Genomic DNA, 16031 nt, shown 5'->3' on the forward strand with positions numbered 1-16031 from the left:
TAGGACAACTAAGCTGTGGTTAGATATATGGCGCTTTGTGGGTTCTTCCAATTTCAGAAAACCAAGTTTTCAGAACCAGATTCGAGAGACAAATACTTGTATAACTGCACATCTAGAACACTTTAATTCGCTCAGATATTTTCTGGACAATTTAAAAAGTTAAAAGAAGATTGATCCAATGCATTAAGGATAAACTTTTTATACCAAGAGGCTTCTATATCCACTGTCCTTTCCAAACTGGTCAAAGCACTCAGAAAAGTGCTGGATAATGAGAGGAAACCCTGCATGGAACACCTTTAGTATAATGAGCCATCCATGCACTTATTAAGCAGTTGTTATCAGGGGGCAGTAGCGGTCAGGAAAGGCAAAAGGCCAAGTCCATGACAATTCTATATAAGCTTTAACATTATATAAGATAATCATAGTGACAATTCATAGCAGTAGGAATTAGTGCTTTTGTAACCATGCTTATTTCACATATTTCATTCACAGAATTGTGCCCTTAACTAACATTGGCCAGTAGTGCACAAACACTTGTCTTACAATATGTGATAGTCTTTAAGATTTCTGAAGACTCTTTGCTGCTTTTGCTGCAACAGACAAATGCTGCCCTCCTTCTGGAAATGTATTCCAAAATGGTTAAGATGTTTTCCCATTACCTAGACAGCTGAACAGCATATCATGTCTCATAGTTTACTCGCAGTAGTTTAAAATGGGTTATTAGTTCTTTCACGAGATAAACTCCTCTGTGAGATATGTCTCCCTTAAGGGAGAGATGTCTCTCAATGGGACATGATATGAGGAATGCCTCCCTGAGAGGTATGTCAATATGATCTATAAGATCTATAATAGACTTTCAGAATTTTCTAATAATGGGGCTGTGGTGGACTATGGAGTACACTAAACTGACATATCTGTCAGTCAAGGCCAAATGCACGTTATATATAATAGACATACACACACGTGCACAAGAACTTTCTACATTAAGCATTTAATGGAATAATGTTTAACATTGAGCATTTAAAAGCCATTACCAACCTCTGCTTTGGTTTTCCGTCTGTACTTAGGCTGATAAGCTAAATGGAAAACCTTGAAAGTGATGTTAAAAGATCATTAATTATTTTATTAGTGCATTAAAATTAAAATCAGGTATGAAAGCCCCATCAGCTGTGAGGAAGCGCTGAGCATTAAGTTGAATGGAAAAGCACACCACAGAGCAATGCTGACCATTGCAGTTGAAGGCATTTACAAAACAAATGTTCATTCTGGCATTTGAAGTGTCAATGGGCTGGCTAGTTTGTGGGGAATAGAGAGCTCTCCTTAGGCAAGGAGAAATTTCCAAAGTGTCTGCCCTCATTATATAAAACAGCCGGGGAACAGAAAGAGGAATGATCCAGAGAAGAATCTGATAAAAAGGCAAAGACGAAAGCAGAAGACCAGAGGCAAGAGGAGCAGCTGCATCAGCTGTGTTGTCCTTGAAAAAGTAGGAGGGAGATACTTGTCAAAATGCTACCAGCAGAAGCTTTAGAGATGGTGTTTACAATTTCCTTCCAAACACAGGCTGTCTAGGACACAACCACAGGCAGAGCTTGCACAGAGAACCCTCCAGTTATCTCCAGATGGGCTCTCTGCATTTCATCATTACACAGGAGCAAGTGAGGATGCAAACATTATGTCCCAACCGCCGCTATTTATCAGGGATAGACCCTAGTTTCTGGTGCACATTCCTGCTAAACAATCAGCCCTGTTTTGTCTCACGAAGAGCTTTGCGGGGTGTCCTTTAAATTGTTGCTAGTGCGAACTGCTTGAATTGCCATGCTTCGGGGCTCAGCCCCATCTCCAGATTTTCAAAAAGTAAACATCTCAGGGGAGGGCGTGTATCTTTAATGCACGTGCATGGACATGGACACAAAAAGCAGGTGCACGGGCAGCGGGGCAGCGGGGAAGGCTGGAGGCAGCCCTGGGGGCAAGATTGAGAGATGGGCAGCAACAGCAGTCCCATCTTTCCTTTTATTTTGCTCAACACTCAAGCCAGCTTGACTGCCGCCTGCCCAAGGACCAACAGCCTTTGCCACTGCCACCGCCCAGCTGGCTGCCTTCTCTACGGCCGTGCTGGCCTGGCCTGATGACATCACTGAGCCCACGCAGCGCGCAGCTCCAGATGCCAGTGAGAACAGACCTTCCTTGAAGGGACTGCCTGTTCTCACTGGGATTACATGCTGCTCGGTGGCATTAGAGAGCCCCCCACTCAGTGGGGGAGGGAGTGCGGAAGAGGTGACTGGTGGCTCCAAGCCAGTGGCAGCCCAGGTCTCTAAGCATGGCTTCCCATCCATTGGCTTCTGACTGCCTATCTAGACAGAAAAGAATGTTGCTTAATGGGTCTGCCGGCTCTTCTAAAAGTACACCTAAATCTATTATGAGATGAAACATGCAATTGAACATTGTTAAGATTTTTTTTTTTTAAGTAAATTTTATTCATTTAATACCACGGGTACAGCAATCAGCCCCAGAATTGATAATGATGACACTGAAGTGGTGGATGGCTTCTGCCTTTTAGGATCGACCATCAACAGTAAAAGATCCAGCAGTCAAGAAATACGCCGCAGACTAGCACTTGGTAGGGCTGCAATGAAGGCTTTGGAAAGGATATTTAGATGCTGTGACGCATCTATACCTACAAAGATTAGAATCGTTTGGACAATGGTTTTCCCCATGACACTCTATGGATGTGAAAGCTGGACTTTGAAGAAGCAAGATAGAAAAAGCATTAACGCTTTTGAACTTTGGTGCTGGAGAAGACGTTTGAGGATACCATGGACAGCCAGGAAAACAAACAAATGGGTCATAGAACTAATCAAACCAGAAGAAGATCATGCAATTGCATCTGCAAGGAGTCAGCACTACATATGTGCATGGTATTTCTGGAGTGCAGAAATGGACCCCCTGTCCCAGATAACCCAAATAAGCAAGGGTTTCATTGCCAAGAAATAATATTTAGTGTACAATACCACTATTTAGTGTACAATACCACTGTACAATACTGCACACCTCATCTGTCCAAATTTTCAAAATGGCCAATACTTGCTCAGCAGCAGAAGAAGAAAATGGGGGGCAGCACCAAGGGAATTGAAAGTTGTTGTTGTTTTTAAGGAGGCAAAGTCTCAAAATGATGACCAACATGATTGGAAAATGCAATATACTCAGTGGCTGACATGTTCTGCAGCATTATGAAAGGAAAACAAGAGCTGTGCTCTTGCAGGGAGGCTGCTGCAGAGCCCAGATTTCCCTGGTTTTCTGTATCAGGGGAAGTTGGTGGGAGAAGGGTGCGCACACACGCGTGTGTGTGCATGTGAGGAAATATCAATATTAGACAGCTAACTTTTTTGTGTTGTTAATATTGTATACAAAATAAGTGAACTCTGCTGCAATACTGTCACTGGATGTCAGCCTAGGCAAAAATCTGGTCTTTGAGATAGTCAAGTGACCAGTTCTGTTTATTTTTTGCTTGCCTTGTTGACTGGAACAGAGATGAAGCCTATTGTTTCTAAGCATAAGCAAATAAACTATCTTAACCTCCAAAACTGAATCAAATTTCACTGATAATTGACTCAAATTAGACTGACGATTACTCGGCTAGGAGCTTTTCATAGGCACTTGGCAATCCTTGGTTCCTAGCACTGGTATCACTGTTTATGGACAGATAATATGGCTTTCCCTATCATGATGGAAATAACTTCAGCTCCAGCACATTGCCTGTGCAGTTTTAAATTTGGTAAGGTAAGATTACAAATGCTAACCTTTTGTGGACACAGAGCTTGCACTCATAAAAAGTTAGCATCTGCAGTCTTACCTTTGTCAGTCATGCCACTGACCTGAATATGATTCTCAGCCTGAATCACTCACTCAGAATCCATTGAAAATCACTTCAGCTTAAAATTGGGGCACTTGTATCAGTTCTGGTGCCTCCCCATTTAGAAAACGAATACATACCACCTCCAAACTCTGAAAACAGAAAACTAGCACTGCAGGTGAAAAGGCCCTTTACCAGCTCTACTGGTTCTCTTTGCTCTCTTTGCGGGATTTATTACTGGCTGACATACTGTGCAACATCACATTAGCCTAGTAACATTGCATGTTTGCAATGTGCAAAAGTATCAACATTGTGCAATGGGAGCTGTGCAAAAGTAATCCCAATGAAAATAATTACCTTATTCTCGTGCAACTCCTGTTGCATCATTTTCATGTTCTTGAACATTGTAAATATGCAATTGCAAACACACATCACAGTACTAGGTTGATGTAGTATTGTAAAGTATGTTAGCCACTGACTACCTACCTGCAGACTGAAGTAGTCCAATGCTCCATCCAACCACATTTGCATTCTTCCACTTCATGCTGCTGCATATGCAGCAGACCAGGCCTCAGTCTCACATATGAGTAATGGCTGATGTGATGAGGAATATTACTCAAAGTAGACCCATTGAAATTAAAAGGACAAGTTAGGCATTGTTAACTTGTCCCTTTACTTTCAATGAGATGACTTTGGGTTATTTTTCTCATCATGTCAGCTAATGTATGTATCTGTCTGACGGCCATCCCACCCACCCAGCCCGAATCAGAGTGGGAAGTCTTTGTGTGGTTTTCATAGTTACTTGATAACCCTTGCTTCGAGAGCTGTATCTCCTCAATTGGTTGGGTTGATCTGAATCGTCTTTTCCCCTCATACACACATATACCAGGTTGCAGTAGGTATGTAAAGACTTGGAGCCTATCTAAACTGCAAATGTACACAAGAAAAATGTAACTAGCTATGCGACTTTGCTATTGACAGTTCCTTAATTTGGTTGAGCAAATGATCTCTGAGGGATGGGCACTGTTTTTATTACATTTATTGCTTACACCCCAACAAGTTTTATCTAGCAATGAAGGAGACATTCATTCATTCATTCGTTTGTTCATTTATCATATTTTATACTGCCTGATATGTACATCTCTAGGCAGTGTACAAATTTTAATAGTGAAAACCACAGATTAAAATACATAAAACACAATAAAAACAATATAAAATAAATTATTAAAATTAATTCTGATTAAAAGCTTGCAAGAACAGGAGAGTCTTGCGGGTCTTCCTGAAAACAAAAAGAGAAGGAGATGCTCCTATTTCAGCAGGGAGCATATTCCAAAGCCCTTGAGACATTTCCATATCACTTCCAATATACTACTTTAAATTGTGCTGTTTGCAAGGGAGAGCAATGACTACGTTTGTTTTGGTAATGATGATTCAGAAAGCGAGACTGAGGTGACTTTACTGAATTAGGGAAATAGAGAGTGGCTCATATTTGTCATTGTCTGTTTTTATCTTGTTATTCAGATTATTTAATGAGTTCTGTCAGATACAAAACCTGGATAGGAAATTAATAAAATGTGGGTTACATCTTTTTTCCTCCAGTGCAGCAAGCTCCTTGTGCTGTTTGATACAGATGCTAGGCCAAATGTGGCTCCTACATAGAACACTGTATTCCAGATGCTGTATTTCAGAAATTATATGTACAAATTTGAAAGGAAGTAATTTTTAAAAGGCTAGCTAAATTCATTCTCTCTCTCTCTGCATTACATCAGAGGGTAAGCTGAGTGAAAGCTTCTACTTTGAGGAAGGGGAGTGGACTCATTGGTCTTCTGATTCTTCATTGGACCTCTACCTACCAGTCTAACACATGTTCCCACAGAGGCAGCCTAGATATTCCCTGACACGTGCCTTTGACTTAATATTGTTTGGGGTTTTACTTTCTGTGTGCATCTTTGCAAGACATTCCTATGGTACAAACAGCCTCAAATTAATCAAATCAAATGCTACAGAAGAAGGCACACACACACACCACCACCACCACTTCCCAGGGAAATGCTTCCTGTCCTCCAAATTCAAAATGTTTAAAGTGGGTTATAACATTTTTTTTAAATCCACAATTGAAACAGCAACAATATCATGTTAACACAGTGACATCCAATAGATGAGAACTCACTATCAGGTGTCCTGATTTACTCTGGGGCATTTAAAATTACCACTTTTTAAAAAAGTACTTCTATGTAGGCAGCAAAAAGCATGCATCTTTCCTTTGACTGGTGCTGACTTCCCACCATGGAATATGTATATGGAATGAAGGAGATGGTGTGTGGATATACATGTGATTTTCCAGGTTTTTCCCTACCCAAAAGCCATTTCTGCATAGGAAATCATAAGATTTGAAGCTATTCTCATACTTACAAAAAAAGACAATGTTCCTGTCCCACTATAGGAAAGAAATGATGAGCACCAAGAAATAGCTTAGATGTTTCTGCCCAGAAAAGGAAAGGAAGAGGCACCAAGTCAAATGAAAGAGGAAGACAAACCTCAAATGCATCTGGGATGAACTTTTACTTGACCCATTGCATTTCGGCACATCCTTTATTAGCCTCTTCTAGCCACTGTGAGATATTGGAACAAGAGCCCTTGATAAAGGTCGTGCCAAAATGTGCTGGAGAAGTAATAAAGTTCATCTCAGAGGCATTGAATTTTCCCTGCTTCTTCATTTGGATGTTTCTGGCAGGCTAGTTTAAGTTTCTGGTGGGTTTTTTTTAACCTACGTAATACAATCCTTTGCACAGTCATCTAGTGCCTGAGTTACTTCAGTCTTCAATGTTGCCTATTCTGGATTTTAAAAATACTTTACAATTAATCTTCATAACAGATATTAGACATTTAAAACAGATGGGAAATGCCTGTAATTCCTCAGGAAATTGGATCCCATAGTAAAGGAAGAAATAAAGAGAGACTAAAATCATTGAGTTCTGGGGGTGAAGATGACATTCTGATAGAATTTTATGAACTCTTCTGAACCCCGCCAGCTTCTATACAGTATTGCTAAAATACTTTTACAGAAGTAGATGGAGGAAAAAATGTTCCATTACAGGCTGGGTTTTGTCTTACCTTGTTTTCCTCACAAAGCCAAAAAGAGAGAATTTTCAGTTGTTTTTGTGATAATCAAATGGCAAGGCAATTCTTCAGATTCATGAGGCTCTAAAGATGTATCCTAAAATACCATCCAAACTTCCCCAAATGCTGACAATAAATTCTGCATACACTTTTCAAGATAACATCAATGAGAAATGAGCCAACATTGTCCTAGGGACCTTGAATTAAAATTTGCTTTTATGTTTGTATACAATGTCAGAGGTATGCCATTGCCCTCCATGCCAATCTGTTCCTACTTTGTTTCCAACCATTTGGGATTGTCTAGGGATTTTACAGAAGTGTGCATCTCATTTGTCCAGCTTGCTGAAAAATTGAGCATAAACATTCTGCTAGCACTGCTTTTATCAGGCAAGCACCACAGTCCCTTGAGAAAAGTGTTCGATCCTGGGAGGGAAAATGTTTCACATAAGCCCCATTCTCAACCTCTCTGAGCCCCAGCATGAACCTCTCACCGTTATTTCCCAGGTTGCTCTTAGGGTCAAACAACACATTACATTAAGCAAGTAATTAGAGCTGATGCACTTTTCTTTCCTAAATAGAGCCGCAGGGATTGGGACCATGGTGTGGGTGTGTACTGCTTTAAATTTGTGTGCCTGTCATGAATCCAAATTGGTCACTGTACAGTGGCTCTTTTTTCTTAAGAAAAAAACTCTCATTGAGCTTTCCTCCCAGGGCAAACAGCAATTGTAGTGGGATCCAATCCTGATCAGGACCAGGGCAGAGACAAAGACTTAAAGCCCACCCCATATGCTATAGTCCTAATCAGTATTGAGCCCCCTTGCAGCTCCTGTTTAATAAGTTAAACATATGAGTAGGTTTGTCTTTGCTCTAGTCCCTCATGCCTTAACTCATGCCTTAACTTAAAGAAAGTTAAAGAGACTTAATGAGATGCCTTAACTTAAAGAGAGGAGAGCTGGTCTTGTGGTAGCAAGCATGACTTGTCCCCATAGCTAAGCAGGGTCTGCCCTGGTTGCATCTGAATGGGAGACTAGAAGTGTGAGCACTGCAAGATATTCCCCTCAGGGGATGAAGCCGCTCTGGGAAGAGCAGAAGGTTTCAAGTTCCCTCCCTGGCTTCTCCAAGATAGGGCTGAGAGAGATTCCTGCCTGCAGCCTTGGAGAAGTCGTTGCCAGTCTGTGAAGACAATACTGAGCTAGATAGACCAATGGTCTGACTCAGTATATGGCAGTTTCCTATGTCCCTATGTTCCTAATTCTTTGGGGGCTGGACAGCCAGGCCTCACCCATCTCCCAAAGTGGATTGCAACAAACCACACTTCCACAGCCACTATTCTCGCCATACACTTCACTTGCCTCTTTGTTAGCAACTGGGAAGCAGCTGGCAGCATTCAGCCGGAGGGCTCCATTTGTTGATCTCTACCTTGAACAATCAGACCAACTAGCCAGTTCCAATGGCCTCTTGTTAGGTTCCCATGAGTAGGCTTTTGTGAAAGTGTATGTGTGTGCACTCATTGGTCACATGCACTCATTGTGTGTGCACTCATGCACTCATTGTGTGTGCACTCATGCACTCATTGTGTGTGCACTCATGCACTCATTGTGTGTGCACTCATGCACTCATTGTGTGTGCACTCATGCACTCATTGGTCACAGCAAAGAAGAGGAGCAAGAAGGCCACACTATACTACTGCTGTGCTCAGCTGCTTCAGCACCTTCAGACATCATGTTGCATGATCCGTGCTCCGAATGCAAACTGGGCATAAAAAAACTGCTGGAAGAGAAACGTGGAAATATTCCCAGTTGGCACACATGCCGTAGTTCTGTGCAGCTTAAGAAAATTGCTTGGGGGAAGATAACTGTTCAGACAAGAGGTTTTCTTCATTTCTTCTCTTTTCTCCATATTCAAGTGATGATGATTGGTGGTCTACTGAAAAAAGTTCTTTCCTCTTGCTGTGGGCCTGACGTATACCCTGCTTCTTTCTAAACCGTTTCCAGTTGCCACCATTCGCTGTGGAGATCTGAGTTGAACATTGAACCTGCACCACTTTCAGATGGATCCTATCACATTTATTTGGGGGAAGTCCCACCAACTTTAACAGGATTTACTCCCCAGGATTGGAGCCTTAGTTTTTCTTCCTTCTCTAGCCCAACTGGTGGTGAAGCAAAACAACAATAGAGTTGTGATTTTCTGGAAGAGCTTAAACTTCTGTTATCTCCTTTTTGCAGCTGGGATGTGTGATTTTGGCCTGGAGGGGAGGTAAGCTTTTATAATCATTGGTGTGTTCTTAACAGATTGGCAAAGGGGCTCGTGGCTTTGGTTGTTTACCTTTTACAAGCAAAACAGAACATTTCACGAGATGCAACCCTTTGCAAAATTGGGAACATATAAAAACCAATTTCAATAGCATATATAGAACATGGTAGTCGAAACTGCCAATGGCCACCTTCTGTATTATCGAGGACCACTCTATTCCCCTTGCAGTGTATTCATACTTTTATTACAGAGCCTGTCCACTGGTCACTTATGAGTGATCAGATCTCATAATAAGTTTGGTGCTGGTAGTTAGGAACATAGGAAGTTGCCATATACCGAGTCAGACCATTGGTCCATCTAGCTCAGTATTGTCTACACAGACTAGCAGTGGCTTCTCCAAGGCTTCCGGCAGGAGCCTCTCTCAGCCCTATCTTGGAGATACTGGGAAGGGGACTTAGAACCTTCTGCATGCAAGCATGCAGGTGCTCTTCCCAGAGCAGCCCCATATCTTACAGTGCTCATGCATGTAGTCTCCCATTCAATGCAACCAGGGCAGACCCTGCTTAGTAAAGGAGACAATTCATGCTCGCTACCCACAAGTCCAGCTCTCCTGGTTAAGACCTAAGCAGTTTATATATTTGCTGGGTTTCTATCCAGCTCTATCCTATAGACTCAATGCAGCTGACAGCAGTTTAAAAAAAACCAAAAAAACCCCAAGAAATTACAGTTACAGGAGATGCAGGCTCAACCACAGTATTATATACACACATATGTACATATTATGCTTACAGTTTTAACTTTTTATTAGCCTCTGCTGCTGTACCTTTAACAGCAGCATGATTTGCAGACATTAGTGGGCCATCATATTTGTCTTCAGGCCAAATGCTTGAAGTAGGGTGATGCCATTCCTCTTTCTTCTGGGTGAAGCTAAAATTACCCCACTTCCTTTCAACAGACATAACTGAATTTGGCCTAATTTGAAATGAAATGGTCCCACTTCTGATTTTCCCCTCCAAGTTTGAGCAGACAGTAGCATGAACAGCTTAATTACATACCTGAGTTTTGTACATCAAGCACCTGTTAAAGGCACAGGAGCAAGCCAGACCTGTTTTTACTGGGCAGCCCCTGTTTCATTGCATGCTACTGCATGCTTCCCTGCCCCCCCCCCAAGTAAATCTCGCTCTCCACTAAGATAATCTGGCAAGATCCTCTGTGCAACTCATCCTCTTCTGTGGTGTTGCTGATGGAGACACAACTTTTGCTGCACCCAGAGGAGGTTCATTCAAACTCCTCTTTGCCAGGGTTCTATCCTCATCTGAGGACTCTCGTTTGTTTGGTTTTCAGAAAGCTTTTGGTGCCACAGCTGCTTAATTTGAATTTGCTAGATCCTGCTAATTGGGAAAAGAGACACCATTTAAAGTGGTGCCTGTCTTGTATTTCACAAGAAGGGAGGAGAGCTGGTCTTGTGGTAGCAAGCATGACTTGTCCCCATAGCTAAGCAGGGTCTGCCCTGGTTGCATATGAATGGGAGACTAGAAGTGTGAGCACTGCAAGATATTCCTCTCAGGGGATGAAGCTGCTCTGGGAAGAGCAGAAGGTTTCAAGTTCCCTCCCTGGCAGCTTCTCCAAGATAGGGCTGAGAGAGATTCCTGCCTGCAACCTTGGAGAAGCTGCTGCCAGTCTGTGAAGACAATACTGAGCTAGATAGAGCAATAGTCTGACTCAGTATATGGCAGTTTCCTATGTTCCTGTGTTCCTAAGAGGAAAGCAACTGGTTCCTCCTGTTGTGCTATTCAGCCAAGCCCAGCTCCCTCCCAGTGCTGGTAAGTAAAGTAAAGTTGTGCCCTCAAGTTGGTGTTGACTCCTGGTGACCACGGGGCCATGTGGTTTTCTTTGGTAGAGTACAGGAGGGGCTTACCATTGCCTCCTCCTGCGCAGTAGGAGACGATGCCATTCAGCACCTTCCTGTATCACTGCCTGCTGCCCAATTATAGGTGTTTCCCATAGTCTGGTAAACATTCCAGCAGGGAGGTGAACCAGCAATCTCTTGCTTGCCTGGCAAGTCATTTCCCCGCTGTGCCATTAGGTGGCTCCCTTGGAACTATTTTGAGCTCCCTTGGAACTATTTTCTCATTCCTTCTGCTATGTAAATCATTTTGTGAACTTGTTGAAACGCAGTATGCATATATATATTCAAAATAATTTACTGGTTCCTTGTTTGTTTCACATGCTGATCTGTATCTTGTTGACTATGATTACTTGTTGACTGCTTCGTGTGCTCTTAACTGTGTGTGTGTTTATAAGAAGGTTGAGCCCTTAGTCTGTTTTTATTATTGTTTAAGTATTTTAGTTATGTAAGCCATCTTGAGCATTTCCTTTTGGAATGAGAAAGCTGAGATAGACATTTCCTAATAAATAAGTAAAAAATAAACTCAAAATCAAAGAGGTATGAAACGGAGATGTGGGATACCTATGTTTCTTACCATTTGAAAACATGGTTCTTTCATTTATGGGTGAAACGGTAAGGTAATTTTTAAAAGTCATGTGTGGATTAAGATTTGATTTAAAAACTGGTAGGCTTATTGGGCTAAATAAAAAGGCTTGCAGACTGCAAACAAAGCTTATATGGGTAAGTTGCTGGTGTCTGTTTTTGTCCCAGCACCAAGCCACTAGATGGCAGTACAGTACAGCAGGTAATTAACCCCTTCTACATGCCCTTGGATATTTCTTTCCCTCTTTGTCCTGTAACTTTTGTATTAGCCTTAATCACTGAATCACTGACAAGTGAAAATAAGGACAAATAAAGCAACAGAACTGCACAATTCTACAGCTTCTGAGAAAATGAAATGAAAGACTGCCAGATTTTCAGTGGGGAAACTTCCATATGCAGAAGCCCTCATGCATGGGGAGTTGGACAATAGCTCATGAGCCTCTGGTGGCTCCTGGAGATTCATTGCTAAAGGCAGAGAAGTGGGGTCATGAAGTCATTGCCTCTATTGCAAAATCACTTCTCAAAAATCCTACTTATGTGGTGGCTAGAAAAGCCCACGACGCATGTCAAGAAGCCCACTTTAAACCTTTCACCCCACCAAGCAGTACATAAAGCATTTCTATGGACCTCACATGGGGCAAGTAATGTTTAAACTGGCTTTAAATCACTTTTTAAATTGGTATCTTAGATAAAGAAACATCTATAGTAGTGGTTTCTTGGTGTCTTCATAAAAGGCAAGTTTACTATTGGACATAATGCCTATCTTTCAAAGGAAAAAATAATCAGTGTGCTGCTTTTCTGAAGGTAAGAACATAAGAAGAACAGCTGGAGAGGAAAGCTGGTCTTGTGGTAGCAAGCATGACTTGTCCCCTTAGCTAAGCAGGGTCCACCCTGGTTGCATCTGAATGGGAGACCTGATGTGTGAGCACTGCAAGATATTCCCCTCAGAAGATGAAGCCGCTCTGGGAAGAGCAGAAGGTTTCAAGTTCCCTCCCTGGCTTCTCCAAGATAGGGCTGAGAGAGATTCCTGCCTGCAACCTTGGAGAAGCTGCTGCCAGTCTGTGAAGACAATACTGAGCTAGATAGACCAGTGGTCTGACTCAGTATATGGCAGCTTCCTATGTTCCTATGAGGCCCAAGGCCTATCTAGTCCAGCATCCTGTTTCACACATTAGCCTACCAGATGCCTCTGGAAAGCCCACAGGCAAGAGGTATGTGCATGCCCTCTCTCCTGATGTTGCTTCCCTGCAACTGGTATTTAGAGGCTGGAGGTGGCCTATAGCCCTCAGACTAGTAGACTTGATAGATTTGTCCTCCAGGGATTTATTTAGCCCTTTTAAAAGCCATCCAGGCTGTTGGCTGTCACCACGGCTTGTGGCAGAGAATTTCATTGTTTTATTATGTGTTGTATGAAAAAAGTACTTCCTTTTGTCAGTCCTACATTTCTTGGCAATCAGTTTCATGGGATGACCCCTGGTTCTAGTGTTATGCCATAGCGAGAAAAATTTATCTGTCTCCAAACCATGCATAATTTTATAGACCTCTATCATGTATCCCCTCAGTCGTGCCTTTTCTAACTAAAAAGTCTCAGGTGTTGGCCTTGCCTCCTAAGGAAGCTGCTCTAGGCCCCTGATCATCATGGTTGCCCCTTTCTGCACCTTCTCCAGGTTTATAATGTCCTTTTTGAGGTATGATGACCAGAACTGTATACAGTACTACAAATGTGGCTGCACCATAGATTTGTATTAGGTCATTATGATGTTAGCAGTTTTATTTTCAACCTCCTTCCTGATGCATCCAAGCATTTTTGTTTGGTTAATGACTGTAAATAAAGATTGACTTGAATCCAAGCATGGATTTGCCTTTTTCACAGCTGCCACACATTGAGTCGACACTTTCAATGAGCTGTCCACCAAGACCCCAAGACCTCTCTCCTGGTTAGTTACTGACAGCTCAGACCTATCAGAGTATATGTGAAGTTGGGTGTGGGGTTTTGTTTTGTTTTTTGCCCCAATATGCTAACACTGAACTGCATCTGCTATTTTGATACCCACCCCCCAATTTTGGAGCTCCTCACAATCTGTTTTGGATTTCACTACCCTGAATAGTGTGGTGTAATCTGCAAGTTTGGCCACATCACTGATTAACCCAACTTCTAGATCATTTATGATAAACTTTGTTGAAAGCTTTTTTCAAAGTCCAGGTATACTGTGTCAACTAGATCACCTTTGATGCCTGTTGACACTCTCAAAGAGTTGGTGAGGCAAGATCTACCTTTGCAGAAGCCATGCTGGTTCTCCTTCAGCAGGGCCTGTTCTTCTACATGCTTAACAATTTTATCTTTGAAAATGCTTTCCATCCATTTGCCTGGAACATAGGCTACACTAACTGGCCAGGAATTTCCCACCCCCACCCGGATCCCTTTGTGAAAATTGGTGTTACATTGGCTACTTTCCAGTTCTCTGATACAGTACAGAGCCTAATTGTAGGGATGATGCATATTCTTGCAAGGACTTACATTTGAGGACTTACACAGAGCCCTGGTGGTGCTGTGATAAAACTGCTGCCCTGTAACCAGAAGGTTGCAAGTTCAATCCTGACCAGGGGCTCAAGGTTGACTCAGCCTTCCATTCTTCCCAGGTCGGTAAAATGAGTACCCAGAATGTTGGGGGCAATATGCTAAATCATTGTAAACTGCTTAGAGAGCTTCCAGCTATAGAGCGGTATATAAATGTAAGTGCTATTGCTATTGCTATTTTTGCAGTTCCACATTTGAGTTTTTGTAAGGACTCTTGGGTGGATGCCATATGGCCCTGGTGATTTGTTAATTTTTAATTCTTCCAGTTTAGAGCATAAATGAAGCTACTCATGAGCAAGCAAAACTGGGCTAAGGGTGCCCAGCCCAGTTTTGTTTGCTTGTGAAAACCAGTGGGCTCGAGGGGGAGCCTGGTGGCTCCACAGCAGCAAGCCCGCCTATGTAGCCACCCCCTTAAATGAGGTTAATGGGGCAAGTGGTCCGTTAACCTCGCATTCCTGGGGCTCCGGGAGGCAGGGCGCTGCATGGCAGCACTTTCCTTCACCTGACCCCTGGAGCTGCCAGGTGAGGAGTGGGCAGCTCATAGGAGAGCCACCGCTGGTCTTGGTGGGTGATCTGCCTGCCCAGCAACTGGTAAGCGATTGTCCATGGGGAGAGCAAGTCAAAGCAGCCCTCCCTGCAAACCTCTCTCGGCACGTCACACTGCTCATGTGAAGCACCTCAATATCTCATCAACTCTATCTGACTCAATTCTTTAGCCTCTGTCCCTGAACAGCCTCGTTCAGGGGCAGGTATATGCTCAGTATCCTCTGCCGTGAAGACAGATGCAAAGAGTTTCTCTGCAATCTCCATATCCTCAATAATCTCTTTCACTCCCTCATCACCTAATGGACTAACCACCTTCCCGGTAGGTTTCCTGCTTCTGGTCTATTTAAAGAGGTTTTTGTTATTCCTCTTGATGCTTTTAGTTAAATGCTCCTCTAATGCTCTTTTTGCCTCCTTAATTGTCTCCTTGCATTTCTTTTGCCAGTTTGTGTTCCTTTATGTTCTATTCATTTGGGCAGGCCTTCCAACTTCTGAAGGAATTCTTCTTCCTTTTTATAGCTAATTAAGGTAATGTGCTTTCTTCCCTATTATGCTAAATATGTCTTTCTTTTCTTGGGACTGAAGCCATTTTGGCTTCCTGTGCTCAATTACAACATATTCCCTGACTTACCATAGAACTGTGACCCCTTCCATGGTGACGATGTTGTTACCACCCTGTTGCTGCAAAGGTCAACTATTATGAGGAGAGGGCATTGGATTTATTTATGTTTTTAAGCCTTCGTTCTATGCATGATTATATTGTTCCATTTGGATTTCCTTATAATAAATATTCCACTGGAAGTTTAATATTTTATATTTGTTCTGTTTTGGACTACTCTTAAGTACTCTCACCTCACCACATGGAACTGCTACTTATGTGTTCAAGAATGAGGTATCTATTAAAAAGGTACAAGTTCTTTACCAGAAGCCAAAAGCACTTCTTGTTAGTGTTTCCCCAGGTATCCCTAATTATCTGGACTTAAGTGTGTTTGTTAAAGTGGTAACCACTGAGTGAATTGGGGGCTTAGAATTGGCAATTAAGACAATTTGCCATTTCCCCTTTTGGATCCAGTTTAATAGTCATGCCTGCTGTGTGCCAGGTTAAAAGCAGAGTATTTTAAGGGAACTCTGTGACAAAGATCTAAGAGCAAAAAGCAGTTGAAGAGTGATTCTCTCTTGGCTTGCTTCACCAAGTT

Source organism: Hemicordylus capensis, chromosome 1, assembly GCF_027244095.1.
Source record: "Hemicordylus capensis ecotype Gifberg chromosome 1, rHemCap1.1.pri, whole genome shotgun sequence".
In the NCBI taxonomy this organism is placed as follows: Eukaryota; Metazoa; Chordata; class Lepidosauria; order Squamata; family Cordylidae; genus Hemicordylus; species Hemicordylus capensis.